The 19,501-nt window shown below is 47.4% G+C and overlaps 1 pseudogene; it reads right to left on the bottom strand.

Annotated features, from left to right (window-relative positions):
• Positions 1-19,126, bottom strand: part of LOC147119615 (uncharacterized) — a 78,593-nt pseudogene extending 59,467 nt beyond the window's left edge.
• Positions 19,127-19,501: the final 375 nt, after the last annotated feature.

The raw sequence follows: 19,501 nt of genomic DNA on the forward strand, positions 1-19,501 counted from the left end.
AGGACTGTAAGTGACTTCAGTGTGAATACACAGGTTAGTAAATGGGGCCGGGAGATGTCAGCTGAAATTTAATGCAGAGAATTATGAGGTGATGCATTTTGGGAGGAAGAAAAAAGTAGGAAATCGCCATTAAATGGAAAAAGTTTAAAAGGAGTAGAGGAACAGAACAGTAAAGAGGTGTAAGATTCTAGCTGATGCCTTGTCTTATTAATTAGCAGGTTTAAGAGTCCAGTGTCAGCAACTTTAATACCTTATTAGAAATATAAGATGAGCAGATTCTCTGTCCTCTACCGTACCTTACATTGATCCATCAATCAGAGTAAACTTGCAAGTCCCGCGTGTCCACAGTAACTTACACGAGGTCAGCCCACTGGATGGAACCTCGGGCACCCTGAGCTTGATCTCCGGTGTCTCCAGTCCCGACTGCCCCCTTACATCAGGATCCCCTCACTTTTATACCCTGTAGTGATCCATCTCTGGCACCTGACTCTTCTTTGTCTTCTCTGCTGACTTTCGGCAGGAGGCGAGGGAAAGACAGCTGGAACTTCTCTAATCTGTGGTTTACAAGGACACTTTCCCTGGTTCCCGGCAGTTACTTTTCTTCAGTAATTTTGTTATTATCCCTAAACTACCCTGCCTGCTTTAATGATGTTATTTTTCAGCTTTACAGTTCTAGGTTTAAACATCACACATTATAATCTAATGTATTCTTTTACTCACTGTGGTTTAAGCTGATATTAACAGACAAATTCTGTTCTTTCCCCTGATCTGATTAGAGTTCCACCCAGTGGATTCAAAGGCCCTAGAAATAGTAGATGCATTGCTGGTCATCTTCCAAAATTCGATAGACCCTGGAACAGTACCCATGGATTGGAGGGTAGCTAATGTTATCCCACTATTCAAAAAAGGTGGTGGAGAGAAAACGGGGAATTATAGACTGGTAAGCCTGACATCGGTAGTGGGGAAAATGCTAGAATCCATTATAAAAGATGTAATAGCAGAGCACTTGGAAAGCAGTGAGAGGATCGGTCAAAGTCAACATGGATTTACAAAAGGTAAATCGTGCTTGACTAATCTATTGGAATTTTTTGTGGATGTAACTGGTAAAATAGAAAAGGCAGAACCAGCGGATGTGGTGTATTTGGACTTTAAGAAGGCTTTTGATAAGGTGCCGCACAAGAGATTAGCGTGTAAAGTTAAGGCACATGGGATTGGGGGCAAGGTATTGACTTGGATAGAGAACTGGTTGGCAGACAGAAAGCAAAGAGTAGTTCTGTCATCCTACTGAACTCCACAAATAAACACTAAAGCCTGCACATCTGCCAATGCACTTTATTATGGTCATATTTATGCTAATATACTGCAAGCCAAATGTATAAATGTATGTTGAATGTTTAAGTGTCCTAATCCAAATTGTACACTCTCGGGAGCCGCAAGCCTACATTTCGTTGTACTGCACTTGTGCACTAACAATGACAATAAAAGTTGATTTGATTTGATTTGATTTGATTTGATTTGAATAAACGTGTCTGTTTCCGAGTGGCAGGCAGTGACTAGTGGGGTATCACAGGGATCGGTCCTAGGACCCCAGCTATTCACAATATATATTAATGATCTAGACGAGGGAACTAGATGTAATATCTCCAAGTTTGCAGGCGACACAAAGCTGGGTGGACATGTGTGCTGTGAGGAGGATGCCGAGAAACTCCAGTATGATTTGGACAGGTTGGGTGATTGGGCAGAAGCATGGCAGATGCAATATAATGTGGATAAATGCGAGGTTATCCACTTTGGTGTCAAAAACAGGAAGGCAGATTATTATCTGAATGGCAATCGATTGGGAGAAGGGGAAGTGCAACGAGACCTGGGTGTCCTTGTGCACCAGTCGCTGAAGGTAAGCATGCAGGTGCAGCAGGCAGTTAAGAAGGCAAATAGTATGTTGGCCTTTGTAGCGAGAGGGTTCGAGTACAGGAACAAGAATGTCTTGCTGCAGTTGTACAGGATCTTGGTGAGACCACATCTTGAGTATTGTGTGCAGTTTTGGTCGCCTTATCTGAGGAAGGGTGTTCTTGACATGGAGGGAGCGCAGCGAAGATTCACCAGGCTGATACCTGGGATGGCAGGAATGATGTATGAGGAGAGATTGGGTCAATTGGGCTTATACTCGCTGGAGTTTAGAAGAATGAGAGGGGATCTCATTGAAACTTATAAAATTCTAACAGGACTAGACAGACTAGATGCAGGAAGGATGTTCCCGATGGCCGGGGAGTCCAGAACCAGGGGTCACAGTCTAAGGTTAAGGGGTAAGCCATTTAGGACAGCGATGAGGAGGAATTTCTTCACCCAGAGAGTGGAGAACCTGTGTAATTCTCTACCACAGAAGGCAGTAGAAGCCAATTCATTAAATATATTCAAGAAGGAGTTAGATATATTTCTTAAGGCTAAAGGGATCAAGGGATATGGGGAGAAGGCAGGGACAGGGTACTGAATTTGAATGATCAGCCATGATCTCATTGAGTGGCGGAGCAGGCTCGAGGGGCCGAATGGCCTACTCCTGCTCCTATATTCTATGTTTCTATGAATGTCTTATCAGTGTTGCCATGGCGACCTGTCTGCAGTGAAACATCTGTTTGAGTTTCTAACTCAGACTAAACTTCTCTCTCCCATAATGAACATTCTATCAGACATTTAATGGCAATGTATTTTAACCATTTTATGTTAAAACATGTTCGTCTCTGAACATTATTTCCCCAAACCCTGCACAGATTTTAGCTCCATTTGAAACAGTTGTCAGTATTTGGGAAATCCCTTTAAAGAGTATTTGGCAAAAGTAACAACAAACTCCATTGGAGGGAAACACAATCAGCAGTAATTTTACCCCCCTTTCAGGGACAAGAGTGACTCTGACCTTTCACCCTTTGATTTATTTGACATCTATTCAGAATATTGAACTCCAGCCCAGTTATAGGGTTTATTAACATCAGCAGAAACAAACCCCAACTGTTAGAATGAACACAAATCAGTCCTGGATGTGATTAACAGTATCAATAACAGAAGAATCCAACCCCTGCAGTCACTTGTGAACTCGCTGGTGTGTCAGCAGGGGAGAGGACTGGTTAAATCCCTTCCCACACACAGAGCAGGTGAACCGCCTCTCCCCAGTGTGAACTCGCTGGTGTATCAGCAGGAGCGAGGACTGGTTAAATCCCTTCCCACACCTGGAGCAGGTGAAATGCCTCTCCCCAGTGTGAACTCGCTGGTGTGTCAGCAGAGGAGAGGGCTGGTTAAATCCCTTTCCATACCCGGAGCAGGTGAACGGCCTCTCCCCAGTGTGAACTTGCTGGTCTATCAGCAGGAGCGAGGACTGGTTAAATCCTTTTCCACACTGGGAGCAGGTGAAGGGCCACTCCCCAGTGTGAACTCGCTGGTGAGTCAACAGGGAGGAGGACTGGTTAAACCCCTTCCCACACCCGGAGCAGGTGAATGGCCTCTCCCCAGTGTGAACTCACTGGTGCCTCAGCAAGTGGGATGACCAAGTGAATCTCTTCCCACACTCACAGCAGGTGAACGGTCTCTCCCAAGTATGAACTCGCAGATGTGTCAGCGGGGGTGAGGACTGGTTAAATCCTTTCCCACACCCGGAACAGGTGAACGGCCTCTCCCCAGTGTGAATAGGCAGGTGCCTCATCAGGTGGGATGAGTTTGTAAACCTCTTCGCACAGTGAGAACACGCGAACAGGCTCTGATCAGTATTAATACGCTGGTGTCTAACCAAGTGGGACCGCTGAATGAATCCCTTCCCACACATGGAAAAAGTGAATTGTCTCCCTAACGGGCCCATTACCACTTCTGCTTCATTTACAGACACTCCCTGACCAGTCACCATTTCTCCCTCATTTACAGACGTTCCCTGACCAATCACCATTTCTCCATTTACAGAAGTTCCCTGACCACTCACTCTTTCTCCTCCATTTACAGACGCTCCCTGACCACTCACCCTTTCTCCTCCATTTACGGACGCTCCCTGACCACTCACCCATTCTCCTCCATTTACAGACGCTCCCTGACCACTCACCCTGCCTCCTCCATTTACAGACGCTCCCTAACCACTCACCCTTTCTCCTCCATTTACAGTTGCTCCCTGAAAACTCATTCTTTCTCCTCTATTTACAGACGCTCCCTGACCACTCACTCTTTCTCCTCCATTTACAGACGCTCCCTGACCAGGTACTCTTTCTCCTCCGTCTACACACACTCCCTGACCACCCAAAGCTTCGCCTACATTTTTACAGATGCTCCCTGACCACTCAGTTTGTCTCCTTCAGTTACAGATGCTCCCTGACCTCTCACCATTTCTCCTTCATTTACAGATGCTCCCTGACCAATCCCCATTTCACAGAATCACAGAAACCCCACAGTGCAGATAGAGGCCATTTCGGCCCATCGAGCCTGCACCGACACATATCCCACCCGATCCCCATAACCCCTACACCAACACATATCCCACCCTATCCCCATAACCCCACGTATTTAATCCCCCTACCACTAAGGGTCAATTTATCATAGCCAATCAACCTAACCCGCACATCTTTGGACACGCTCCTCCATTTACACACGCGCCCTGAACACTCAACCTTCCTCCTCCATTTACAGACGCTCCCTGACCACTCACTCTTTCTCCTCCATTTACAGATGCTCCCTGACCAGTCACTATTTATCCTCCATTTACAGATGCTCCCGGACCACTCCCCATTTCTCCTCCATTTACAGACGCTTCCTGACCAGTCTCCATTTAGAGACGCACCAAGACCACTCTCTTTCTCCTCCATTTACAGATGTTCCCTGACCACCCATTCTATCTCCTCAATTTGCAGGTGCTCCCTGACCACTCACTCATTCCCCTCCTTTTACAGACGCTCCCTGACCACTCACTCTTTCTTCTCAATTTGCAGACGCTCACTGACCACGCTTTCTCCTCCATTTACAGACACTCCCTGACCATTCTCCATTTCTCATTCATTTACAGATGCTCCCTAACCGCTCACACATTCTCCTCCATTTACACACACTACCTGACCACTCACTTTCTCCTTCATTTACAGACACTCCCTCACCACTCACCTTTTCTCCATCATTTACAGACGCTCCCTGACCCATCACCATTTCACCTTCATTTACAGACACTCCCTGACAACTCACCATTTCACCTTCATTTACAGATGCTCCCTGACCACTCACCATTCCTCCCCCATTTACAGATGCCCCCTGCCTACTCACCATTTCTTCTCCATTTACAGATGCTCCTTGACCACTCACCATTTCTCCTCAATTTACAGACGCTCCCTGGCCACTCATTCTTTCTCCTCCATTTACAGACTCTCCCTGACCACACATTCTTTGTCCTCCATTTACAGACGCATCCTGACCACTCACCATTTCTCCTCCATTTATAGACGCTCCCTCTTTCTCCTCCATTTACACACGCTCTCTGACTACGCACCATTTCTCCCCCATTTACAGATGCTCCCTGCCTACTCACCATTTCTCCTCCATTTACAGACGCTCCTTGCCTACTCACCATTGCTTCTCCATTTACAGATGCTCCCTGAAAGCTCATTCTTTCTCCTCTATTTACAGATGCTCCCTGACCACTCATTCTTTCTGCTCCATTTACAGACGCTCCCTTACCAGGTACTCTTTCTCCTCCATTAACACATGCTCCCTGACCACTCAAAGCTTCGCCTACATTTACAGATGCTCCCTGACCACTCACCATTTCTTCTCCATTTACACATGCTCCCTGACCACTCAACCTTCCTCCTCCATTTACAGACGCTCCCTGACCAGTCACCATTTCTCCTTCATTTACAGACGCCCCCTGACCACTCACTCTTTCTCCTCCATTTACAGATGCCCCCTAACCGCTCACCATTTCTCCTCCATTTACAGATGCCTCCTGCCTACTCACCATTTCTCCTCCATTTACAGATGCTCCCTGACCACTCACCATTTCTCCTCGATTTACAGACGCTCCCTGACCACTCACTCTTTCTCCTCCATTTACAGACTCTCCCTGACCACTCATTCTTTCTCCTCCATTTACAGATGCATCTTGACCACTCACCATTTCTCCTCCATTTACAGATGCTCCCTCTTTCTCCTCCATTTACACATGCTCTCTGACTACGCACAATTTCTCCTCCATTTACAGATGCTCCCTGACCATTCATCCTTCCTCCTCCATTTACAGATGCTCCCTGCCTACTCACCATTTCTCCTCCATTTACAGACGCTCCCTGAAAGCTCATTCTCCTCTATTTACAGACGCTCCCTGACCACTCATTCTTTCTCCTCCATTTACAGACGCTCCTTGACCAGGTACTCTTTCTCCTCCATTAACACACGCTCCCTGACCACTTAAAGCTTCGCCTACATTTACAGATGCTCCCTGACCACTCACCATTTCTTCTCAATTTACATATGCTCCCTGACCACTCACCATTTCTCCTTCATTTACAGACGCTCCCTGACCAGTCTCCATTTCTCCTCCATTTACACATGCTCCCTGACCACTCAACCTTTTTCCTCCATTTTTGGATGCTCCCTGACCAGTCACCATTTCTCCTTCATTTACAGATGCCCCCTGACCACTCACTCTTTCTGCTCCCGTTACAGACGCTCCCTGACAAGTCACTATTTCTTCTTCATTTACAGACTCTCCCTGACCAGTCCCTATTTCTCCTCCATTTACAGACGCTCCCTGACCACTCACTCTTTCTCCTTCATTTACAGACGCTCCCTGACCACTCACCATTTCTCCTCCATTTACATTTGCACCCTGACCACTCACCATTTCTCCTCCATTTACAAACTGATGTAATAAAACTCACAACACACTTGGTTTGAGCATAAAGCAAGGCTTTAATCAACTTGTTTCAGAACATGGAGGTCTAGTTGTACTTCACTAGTTCCTTGTCTTACAAAATGTCCCTGTCAAGCTGGGGCCGACGCCCGAGTATTTATACTCCTTGGACGGCGCCACCAGCTGGCCGTCCAGCATTATTTCACGAGTAGTTTCTTGAATGATGAGATTTATAACACAGAAACTTCCTCTTTCTTCTCCATTTACACACGCTCACTGACCACTCACCCTTTCTCCTCCATTTAAAGACGCTCCCTGACCACGCACCATTTCTCCTCCATTTACAGACGCTCCCTGACCACTCACCATTTCTTCTACATTTACAGATGCTCCCTCACCACGCATCCTTTCTCCTGCATTTCCAGACGCTCCCTGACCACGCACCATTTCTCCTTCATTTACAGATGCTCCCCGACTATGCACCATTTCTCCTCCATTTATAGACGCACCAAGACCTCTCTCTTTCTCCTCCATTTACAGATGCTCCCTGACCAATCGCTCTTTCTCCTCAATTTGCAGACGCTCCCTGACCACTATTTCTCCTCAATTTGCAGACGCTCCCTGACCACTATTTCTCCTCCATTTACAGACGCTCCCTGACCATTCACCCTTTCTCGTCCATTTACAGATGCTCCCTAACCACTCACTCTGTCTCCTCCATTTACACACACTCCCTGACCCCTCACTCTTTCTCCTTCATTTCCAGACGCTCCCTGACCACTCACTCTTTCTCCTACATTTACAGATGCTCCCTGACACTCATCATTTCTCCATCATTTTTAGACGCTCCCTGATCACTCACCATTTCTCTTTCATTTATAGACACTCCCTGACCACTCACTCTTTCTCGTTCATTTACAGATGCTCCCTGACCGCTCACCATTTCTCCTCCATTTACAGATGCACCCTGACCACTCACCATTTCTCCTCCATTTACAGACGCTCTCTGACCACTCACCCTTTCTCCTCCATTTAAAGACGCTCCCTGACCACGCACCATTTCTCCTCCATTTACAGACGCTCCCTGACTATGCACCATTTCTCCTCCATTTACAGACGCTCCCTGACCACTCACCATTTCTTCTTCATTTACAGATGCTCCCTGACCAGTCCCCATTTCTTCTTCATTCACAGACGCTCCCTTACCAGTCCCCATTTCTCCTTCAATTACAGATGCTACCTGATCAGTTGCCATTTCTTCTTCTTTAATGGACTCTCCCTGACCACTCACCCTTTCTCCTCCATTTACAGACGCTCCCTGACTACGCACCATTTCTCCTCCATTTACAGACGCTCCCTGACCACTCACCATTTCTTCTTCATTTACAGATGCTCACTGACCAGTCCCCATTTCTTCTTCATTCACAGACGCTCCCTGACCAGTCTCCATTTCTACTTCATACACAGATGCTCCCTGACCAGTTGCCATTTCTTCTTCTTTAATGGACTCTCCCTGACCACTCACTCTTTCTCCTCCATTTAAAGACGCTCCCTGACCACGCACCATTTCTCCTCCATTTACAGACGCTCCCTGACCACTCACTATTTCTCCTCCATTTACAGACGCTCCCTCTTTCTCCTCCATTTACACATGCTCTCTGACCGCTCACCATTTCTCCTCCATTTACAGGCGCTCCCTGATGACTCACCCTGTCTCCTCCATTTACAGACGCTCCCTGACCACCCACTCATTCTCCTCCATTTACAGATGCTCCCTGACTAGTTACTCTTTCTCCTCCATTTACACATGCTCCCTGACCACTCGAAGCTTCACCTTCATTTACAGATGCTCCCTGACTACACACCATTTCTCCTCCATTTACAGACGCACCAAGACCTCTCTCTTTCTCCTCCATTTACAGATGTTCCCTGACCACTCATTCTTTCTCCTCAATTTGCAGATGCTCCCTGACCACTCACTCGTTCTCCTCCATTTACAGATGCTCCCTGACCACTCGCTCTTTCTCCTCAATTTGCAGATGCTCCCTGACCACTATTTCTCCTCCATTTACACATGCTCCCTGACCACTCACCATTGCTCCTTCATTTACAGATGCTCCCTGACCAGTCTCCATTTCTCCTCCATTTACACATGCTCCCTGACCACTCAACCTTCCTCCTCCATTTACAGACGCTCCCTGACCAGTCACCATTTCTCCTTCATTTACAGACGCCCCCTGACCACTCACTCTTTCTCCTCCAGTTACAGACGCTCCCTGACAAGTCACTATTTCTCCTCCATTTACACACGCTCCCTGACCACTCACTCTTTCTCCTTCATTTACAGACGCTCCCTGACCACTCACCAATACTCCTCCATTTACAGATGCACCCTGACCACTCACCATTTCTCCTCCATTTACAGACTGACGTAATAAAACTCACTACGCACTTGGTTTGAGCATAAAGCAAGGCTTTAATCAACTTGTTTCAGAACATGGAGGTCTAGTTGTAATTCAGTAGTTCCTTGTCTTACAAAATGTCCCTGGCAAGCTGGGGCCAACGCCCGAGTATTTATACTCCTTGGACAGCACCACCAGCTGGCCGTCCAGCATTATTTCATGAGTAGTTTCTTGAATGATGAGATTTATAACATTCTTCCTGCCTAAAGGATTTGGAAGTCTGCCGACTTCCTCTTAGCGGATGAGGCGGACCACGAATAGCCGCAGTCTGTTAGATATTTGTTTATGGCTAGAAGGGACGTCTTGGTCCCTGGGCCGCTTGATCCATACCGGTGGATCAGCTGGGCCCGTGTTGCTCTGATCAACCCAAGGGAGGCTGGGGAGATTGTGACTCCAGGTGTGGGTTCCTACAGGCGCAGAACTGGCTTCATCCTGTTGGATAGCCGGGGATTGACCAGTGTCCTGGCCGCGGGTGGCCATCCCACGGGGCGTGCTCGGCTCCCTGAGTGGATCCAGTGGGGCAGCTGGCAGATCTCTCGATGCCCCAGGTAGGGCATCATCTTCGGGGGAGCGCAGAGTGTAGGCATCATCCCCGTGGGTCCCTCTATCAGTTGAGTCCATGGATATGGCCAGACAGGGAGCCAGGCCCTGGAGCGAAACGGTGGACTCCCGGCCATCAGGATACCGCACGTGCGCGTACGTGGGGTTGACATCCGTGAGTTCCACCTCATTGACGAGAGGATCAGTTTTAGATGATTGGACGAATCTTCGGAGCAGCATGGGGCTGGGAGCTGCCAACCATGATGGTAGAGACATCCCATGGGTGGAGCGACGCTGGAAGCTGAAGAATCGCTCGTGAGGTGTGACATTGGTAGACGTAGAAAGGAGAGACCTGATGGAATGCAACACGTCAGGGAGCATAGATTCCCACTGCTGGTCTGGTAGTTTGCGTGACCTCAGCGCAAGATGAACAGCATTCGAAATGATAGCTTTGTATCTCTCAACCTGTCCATTACCGATGGGCTGGTACAGTGTTGTTTTACTTGTGGTGATTCCCGTTGGGAGAGATAACTTTTGAGTTCACTTGACATGAAGGAGGGACCCCGATCAGAGTGGATGAAATTGGCCATACCGCAAAGGGAAAAGACTTGATCAAGGCATTTGATCACTGTGGAAGTAAGCATATTGGGACAGCGGAAAGCAAATGGAAAGCGTGAATATTCGTCCACCATAGTCAGTAAGTAGGTGTTTCACATTGAGGAGGTCAATGGCCCTTTAAAGTCAATGCTGAGTCGCTGCATAGGCTGCATAGCGTGTATGAGCGAGCCATCCGATGGAAGGAAGAATTGCGGTTTTAATTCCGCACAAATTCTACAGGAGGAGCACGTTCTTTCCACATCTTCCATAGAAAATGGGAGATTTTTAGATCGCACAAAGTGCAACATACGGGTAATGCCAGAATGGCATAAGTCAGTATGAAGATCCTCCAGAGTCGAAGTTGACATAGAAGAGCAGAATGCCCGTGTGAGGGTATCCGGGGCCACATTCTCTTTGCCGGGTCGATAATGTATGGCGTATCCAAAGGTAGCCAATTCCATCCTCCAGAGTTGTATTTTGTTATTTTTGATCTTACTGCGTTTCCGGTTATCCAGCATAAAGGCCACGGAGCGCTGATCGGTTATAAGTGTGAAATGGCGACGAGCGAGAAAATGACTCCATTTATGTAATGCTTCGATGATGGCCATAGCCTCCTTCTCGACAGGAGGATAATGGAGCTTGCTACCCTGCAAAGTTCTGGACAGAAATGCAATGGGTCAACCACCTTGATTCAAGGTAGCAGAGATCACCACATCCGATGCATCGCACTCGACTACGAAAGGAAAATTTTCATCAATGGAACGAAGCGTGGCTTTTTCCAGTTGTCGCTTGAGGAGGTTGAAAGCTGAAATAGCCGTTGCCTCAAATGGAAATGACTTTGCATGAAGCAGGGGCTGGAACTTGTTGGAGAAGTGGGGTATCCATTTTGCATAATAGGCAAACATGCCGAGTGCCCGACGAAGAGAGCCGAGATGCATAGGGGGAGGGAGCTCCTGAAGCGGATGAAGTCACTCCAGATCCGGTTTGATGACACCGTTGCCCACCTAGTAGCCAAGGATGTTGACTGATGGCACTGATTTCACAGATTTGGACTCATTTAAGGTTAAGTTGCGATGACAGAGAACGTCAAAAAATTTCTGGAGTTTGGCATCATGCTCCTTCTGGTCATGACCAGCAATGGTGATATTATCCAGATATGGAAAAGTGTCTGTTGAGCTCTCCTGTTTGACTAGGCTATCCATTGCCCGTTGAAAGATGGCCACCCCATTGGTGACCCCAAATGGAAGGCGACAAAACTGGTAAAGCAGACCATTGGCCTCAAAGGCCGTATACATCTTGTCAGAGTCCTTTAACGGCACTTGATGATATGCGCTCTTTAAATCAAAAGTTGGAAATACCTTGTAGTTGGCAAGGTTATTAACCATGTCATCGATGCATGGTAGTGGGTAGGCATCAAGGTCGGTATACTGGTTACTAGTTTGCGAGTAATCGATGTAAAGACGTTTCTTGTGTTGCTTCAGAGGATTTTTAACAACGACTTGAGCCCGCCAGGAAGATGAACATGGCTCAATGATACCGTCAGCTAGAAGGCGAGAGATTTCTGTCTCGATAAAGGATCGATCATCTTGGCTGAAACGTTGTGATTTAGTGACTATGGACTTACATCGGGGGGAAAGATTGGCAAACAAGGAGGGCTCATTGAGCGAAGCTGCCAAAAGCGCACAGAACAGTACTTTGGAAATAGTAAGCTCTGACTTTGACCCTCCAAACTCGAAAGTGAGTCTTTTGTGTTGTTTCTGGAAATCCTGTCCCAGGAGCACATCACTGCATAGGTTCTAGAGCACCCTGAGCCAGGTAGAGAAATAAGTGCGGCCATTGAGAATTAGGTCAACAAGACAAAAGCCGGAAGAATTGGTGGTCTGTGTCGTCAGAGCCACTGCAATTTCCCTGTCTGAGGGGTAAATACGCAGTTTTAACTTACTGACAGCCCGCTCACTAATGAAGCTGTCAGAGCTGCATGAGTCGGTTAGTGCATTCAAAATGTATCCATTTACTGAAACCTTTGTGGCTGCATGGGACAGACTTTGGGGAAAAACAGCTGTGATGGGAGGAGGGGCAGTTTTACCCTTGACAGCTGTAACCTTAGTAGTGGCTCTTGGTGGAGGAGCAGTTTTATAGATAGTAGCTGCAAAACTAACAGGAGCTCTCGACCAGTATACCTTAGAAAGGGGGCCTTTCTTACAAACAGTGGCTCTTGACTGGCATACCTTAGAAAAGTGACCTTTCTTGCTGCAATGATTGCAGGTTGCGTTACGAGCAGGACAACATTTCCTACAATGGAACGCACCTCCACAGAAGAAACACTTCCTTCCAGATTGCCAAGATGCCGCTAGGGCAGGGTCGTCATCAGTGTAGGTTTCTATGGGTAGAGTTGTCATCAGCCGGGTTGGAGTTGTCATCCATGAGGGCTTCCGCCCGAGGCCTATTGAAAGAGTCACTAAAAGTGATAGCAGCAGCCCGTGCACGTGGTGAAAGATAGGTGTCTGCATTCCTCTTTGCTAAGTCCAGAGAACATGCCTGGTCATAGGCAGCCTGTAACTTGAGGGTTTCATTCTCCAACAGACACTGACGTATGAAGGGAGATGCAATCCCATTAATAAAGGAACCACGAATTAACTCCTCCTGGTACTGCTCAGCTGTAACAGCTTTAAGATTACAATCCTTGCTGAGCCTGCAAAGTTTCTGAAGGAATTCGTCGAGTGATTCCCCGGGTTGTTGTCGACTTGTGGCCAGTAGATGCCAAACAAAAATTTCATTTGTGGACTTGACGTATAGCTGCTGTAGTATTTGGATAGCGGCGTCATAGTCCACACAGTCTTTGATATAATCAAACACATGAGGGGATATATAATTAGCAAGCATTTGTAACTTGTTAGGAACATTCTCACCACACTCCTCAAGGAAGATGCTAAAGGTACGATACCAGTGTTTCCATACCTTAGCAGTGGTAAGTGAATTCGGGTCCAGGTCGAGACGGGCGGGTCTGAGTAGTTCTCCATGATGGATCGATTACTTGTCTGAGTTCCCTTCTATGGTTCGAGTCGTAGCTGGCTGTCCCCGAATCATCCAAAGCATAGTGTCGATATCAAGTTGATAAAATTGACGTAATAAAACTCACTACGCACTTGGTTTGAGTATAAAGCAAGGCTTTAATCAACTTATTTCAGAACATGGAGGTCTAGTTGTACTTCACTAGTTTCTTGTCTTACAAAATGTCCCTGGCAAGCTGGGGCCGATGCCCGAGTATTTATACTCCTTGGACGGCACCACCAGCTGGCCGTCCAGCGTTATTTCACGAGTAGTTTCTTGAATGATGAGATTTATAACACAGAAACTTCCTCTTGCTCCTCCATTTACACACGCTCACTGACCACTCACCATTTCTCCTCCATTTACACACGCTCTCTGATGACTCACCCTGTCTCCTCCATTTACAGACACTCCCTGACCACTCACTCTTTCTCCTCCATTTACAGATGCTCCCTGACCAGTTACACTTTCTCCTCCATTTACACACGCTCCCTGACCACTCGAAGCTTTGCCTACATTTACAGATGCTCCCTGACCACTCACCATTTCTTCTCCATTTACACACACTCCCTGACCACTCACTCTTCCTCCCTCATTTACAGATGCTCCCTGACCACTCACTCTTTCTCCTTCATTTACAGATGCTCCCTGACCACTCACTCTTTCTCCTCCAGTTACAGATGCTCCCTGGCAAGTCACTATTTCTCCCTCATTTTCAGATGCTCCCTGACTCTCACCATTTCTCCTCCATTTACAGACACTTCCTCTTTCTCCTCCATTTACACCCACTCACTGATCACTCACCCTTTCTCCTACCTTTACAGATGCTCCCTCACCACTCACCCTTTCTCCTCCATTTAAAGACACTCCCTGACTATGCACCATTTCTCCTCCATTTACAGGTGCTCCCTGACCAGTCTCCATTTCTCCTCCATTTACAGACGGACCAAGACCACTCTCTTTCTCCTCCATTTACAGATGTTCCCTGACCACTCATTCTTTCTCCTCAATTTGCAGATGCTCCCTGACCACTCACTCGTTCTCCTCCATTTACAGATGCTCCCTGACCACTCGCTCTTTCTCCTCAATTTGCAGATGCTCCTGACGACTATTTTTCCTCCATTTACAGATGCTCCCTGACCATTCACTCTTTCTCATCCATTTACAGATTCTCCCTAACCACTCACTCTTTCTTCTCCATTTACACACACTCCCTGACCACTCACTCTTTCTCCTTCATTTACAGATGCTCCCTGATCACTCACTCTTTCTCCTTCATTTACAGATGTTCCCTGACACTCACTATTTCTCCATCATTTTCAGATGCTCCCTGACCCATCCCCATTTCACCTTCATTTAGGGACGCTCCCTAGCCACTCACCATTTCTCCTCCATTTATAGACGCTCCCTGCCTACTCACCATTTCTCCTCCATTTACAGACGCTCCCTGCCCACTCACCATTTCTCCTCCATTTACAGATGCTCCCTGCCCACTCACCATTTCTCCTCAATTTACAGATGCTCCCTGTCCACTCACCATTTCTCCTCCATTTACAGATGCTCCCTGCCCACTCACCATTTCTCCTCCATTTACAGATGCTCCCTGACCACTCACCATTTCTCCTCCATTTACAGACACTCCCTGACCACTCACCATTTCTCCTCCATTTACAGACGCCCCCTGACCACTCACTCTTCTTCATTTACAGACGCTCCATGACCACTCACCATTTCTCCTCCATTTACAGATGCTCCCTGACCACTCACCATTTCTCCTCCATTTACAGACGCCCCCTGACCACTCACTCTTTCTTCTTCATTTACAGACACTCCCTGACCACGCACCATTTCTCCTTCATTTACAGATGCTCCATGACCATCACCATTTCTCCTACATTTACAGATGCTCCCTCACCACTCATCCTTTCTCCTCCATTTACACACTTTCCCTGACCACGCACCATTTCTCCTCCATTTACAGGCGCTCCCTGACCACTCACCATTTCTCCTCTATTTACAGAAGCTCCCTGACCACGCACCGTTTCTCCTCCATTTACAGACGCTCCCTGACCACGCTCCCTTTCTCCTCCATTTACAGACCCTCCCTGCCCACTCACCATTTCTCCTCCATTTACAGACGCCCCCTGACCACTCACTCTTTCTCCTCCAGTTACAGATGCTCCCTGACAAGTCACTATTTCTCCTTTATTTACAGACGCTCCCTGACCACTCTCTCTTTCTCCTGGGTTTTTTTGACCCGCCTCCCTTTCCCCGCTGGAGCTGTTCATGCTTAGCTCACACTGCCCAACAATTGGCCTCTCCCGCGCCTGCGCGCTGAGGTCCACTGATCAGATAGGGCGCTTTCTGCCTCCGGTGCATTCTGGGCATGGCACTCCACCATTGACCCCTTTCACTGATTGGAAAGTTAGTCTCTCTGATGAGTTGGATCTTAGGCTCGGGAGAAGTGCGTTTGGTGAGGTGGAGCAATAAACTGAGATTGATAGAGGAAAAACCTGTTTATGTACCGAGTGGTTTGGAATGCACTGCCTGATAGGGTGGTGGATAAGATTCAATAGCAGCCTTCAAAAGGGAATTGGATAAATACTTGAAGGAGAAATAATTGCAGGGATATGGGGAAAGAGCCGGGGGTGAGGAGTGGGACTAACTGGATTGCTCTTCGAAAGAGCCGGCGCATACTTGATGGGCCGAATGGCCTCCTTCTGTGCTGTACTATGCACTGATTCTATGACAATCTCTTTCTATTTTAATATTGCTGAGGTTATTGTCGACAGCACATCTCACAGCCAGAATCTGAGCATCATCCACAGGAGTGTAGACTGATGTGAAAGTCATTTCACAGCTCTGCCACAGCCTGGGCATCTGTTTCAATCTGCCCTGAACTGTGGCACCAAACCATCTTTAACAGGCTTCTGACTCCTGACGTAGCTGGAAAAGTATTTGGTATTACCACAATTGTGCACCATCTTCTTTTCTAAAGATCTCTTTGCTTCAAAAGTTTCAGAAGGTTGTGGGTTGGAGTCCCACTCCACGAACTTGAGCACAAAAATCTAGGCTGACACTCCAGGGCAGTACTGAGGGAGTGCTGCACTGTCAGAGGTGCCGTCTTTCAGATTAGACATTAAAACGAGGCCCTGATGCCCTCCCAGGTGGATGTAAAAGATCTCATGGCACTATTTTGAAGAGCAGGGGAGTTATCCCTGGTCTCCTAGCCAATATTTATCATTCAATCAGCATTACTAAAAGCAGATTATCTGGTCATTATCACATTGCTGTTTGTGGGAGCTTGCTGTGCACAATTTGGCTGCCACATTTCCTACATTACAACAGTGACTACACTTCAAAACGTATTTCATTGGCGGTAAAGCACTTTGGGACATACGGTGGTCATGAAAAGTTCTATATAAATGCAAGTCTATCTTTTCTTTTCTTCTCTAATGGCTGCTTTTGCCTCCCTCAATTGTGGATGATATTTGTCCCGATTCTCCTGTAAACTCAATTCATCTTGTTCCAAACTGGGTTCAATGTGAGACAGTTCAGCGAGTCAGGAATAATTTACCACTAGACCTACGCTGGTAGATAAAACCTCAGATGGCTCCTTAGTAAGGATTCCTCTGGTTCCTCACCATATATGTGTCAGGATACTGAAACCCTTCTTTCTCACAGTCCACTCCTGGAGGTCCCAATCCTTGAGCCTACAACCTTCAGCAGGGTCAGTGGTGGAGTTCCGCAGCGGGAGTGATCCCAGAGCAACTGTCGGGATTGCACCCCGTGGATGTTCCGGGTCGTGTATTTTGAGTTATCCTGGTGTCTAACACACACACATCAATAAAACAGGGAATTCCTGGAACCACGCTGCTGGTCCTTCTTTATCTGGAGATCAAATGTCTGTTGTATAATTGTACCAGCAGTTAACAGGCTCCTGTGAACTCCTCCCTCTGCTATTTTAGTGCAGACTTTAACCAATTTATGTTAAGCGGGTTTATTTTAAATGAGCTAACACCTGCCTTAAAATGGTAGACTCAGGACTGTCACACACATATTAAATCCTCGTGGAATAATTACCACTCATGTTCAGACTGGAACCTTAACCCTACTGTTTCACTTTCAGTCAGGAACAGACCGCAGTTTGACACCAATCTCTGATTTGACAGCACATTTCCAGCATTCACTTTTGTACTTCCTGACTCTAAATGCATTTGTAAAGGAGCCTTCTGTTCCATGCCTAGGAGTTCTGAACCATAGGAGAGAGTGGCTGGGACACATTTCATACTCAGGTGGGAATGATAAATATCTACAACAACGCATTTAAAGCAAACTGATTTATTTGACATATACCCAGCATATTAAATTCCAGCCCAGTTACAGAAGTTATTAATATCAGCAGAAACAAACAACAATTGTCAGAATGAACATGGTTCAGTCGAGGCTGTGATTAACAGCAACAATAACAGCAGAATCAAACCCCTGCAGTCACTTGTGAACTCGCTGGTGTCTCAGCAGGGTGGATGACAGAGTGAATCCCTTCCCACACACGGAGCAGGTGAACGGCCTCCCCCCAGTGTGAACTCGTTGGTGAGTTACAAAGTGGGATGAACAAGTGAATTCCTTCCCACACACAGAGCAGGTGAATGTCTTCTCCCCGGTGTGAACTCGCTGGTGCCTCAGCAGATGCTTTTTGCTTTTACATCTCTTCTCACAGTCAGAACATTTAAAAGGTCTACCATCAGTGTGACCATGCTGGTGTTTCAGAAGGTCGGATGACTGAGTGAATCCCTTCCCACACTCGGAGCAGGTGAACGGCCTCTCCCCAGAGTGATCTCGCTGGTGTGTCAGAAGGTGGGATGACTGAGTGAATCTCTCCCCACACACAGAGCAGGTGAACGGCCTCTTCCCAGTGTGAACTCGCTGGTGTGTCAGCGGGTGGGATGACTGAATGAATCCCATCCCACACTCAGAGCAGGTGAACGGCATCTCCCCAGTGTGATCTCGCTGGTGTTTCAGAAGGTGCGATGACTGACTGAATCCCTCCCCACACACGGAGCAGGTGAACGCCTTCTCACCAGTGTGAACTCGCTGGTGTGTTAGCAGGTTGGATGACAGAGTGAATCCCTTCCTACACACAGAGCAGGTGAACGGCCTCTCCCCAGTGTAAACTCGCTGGTGTGTCAGCAGGGTAGATGACTGAATGAATCCTTTCCCACACAACGGAGCAGTGAAAGGCCTCTCCCTGGTGTGAACTCGCTGGTGTCTCAGCAGATGCTTTTTGCTTTTAAATCACTTCTCACGGTCAGAACATTTAAAAGGTCTTCCATCAGTGTGAACATGCTGGTGTTTCAGCATGCTGGATGACTGAGTGAATCCCTTCCCACACTCAGAGCAGGTGAACGGCCTTTCCCCAGTGTGACTGCACTTGTGTCTTTCCAGGTTGAATGATCGGCTGAAGCCTCGTCCACACACACAACACGTGAACAGTTTCTCCCCGCTCTGAACGGTGCTTCCTTCTTCCATGCTCAAATGTCCTGATGAATTGAGCGACTCTGTCAGATCTTGAAGTGAAGTTTGGTTTGAGTTTCCCATCTGCAAATCCTCCCCTTCGAACACCCTGTAAAATGAATTTTAAATGGGAAAAAAGGAGGGTGAGAGAGAACCCACAAAAACACAAAGACAGGTTGTGAAATTGAGCTGACTGAATCTGGGAATTTGTGGGGCTGGCACGAGAAACAAGTGACCAAGAAAGCTGCCGGATTTTCATAAAAACCCAACTAGTTCACTAATGTCCTTCAGGGAAGGGAACCCACCACCCGGTCTGGGCCTACACAAGACTCTGGTCTCTATGGGAGGAGAGAGAGTGAGGTGGGAGGGGGAGGGGCAAAGGAGAGTGACTTTATACATCTGCAACTTGACTAGAACTTTCACAGCACCTCCCAAACACGTGACCTCCACCACTTAGAAGGACAAGGGCAGCAGG

This window comes from Somniosus microcephalus, chromosome 4, assembly GCF_052327205.1.
Source record: "Somniosus microcephalus isolate GS21.2 chromosome 4, FLI_Smic_1.0, whole genome shotgun sequence".
NCBI lineage: Eukaryota > Metazoa > Chordata > Chondrichthyes > Squaliformes > Somniosidae > Somniosus > Somniosus microcephalus.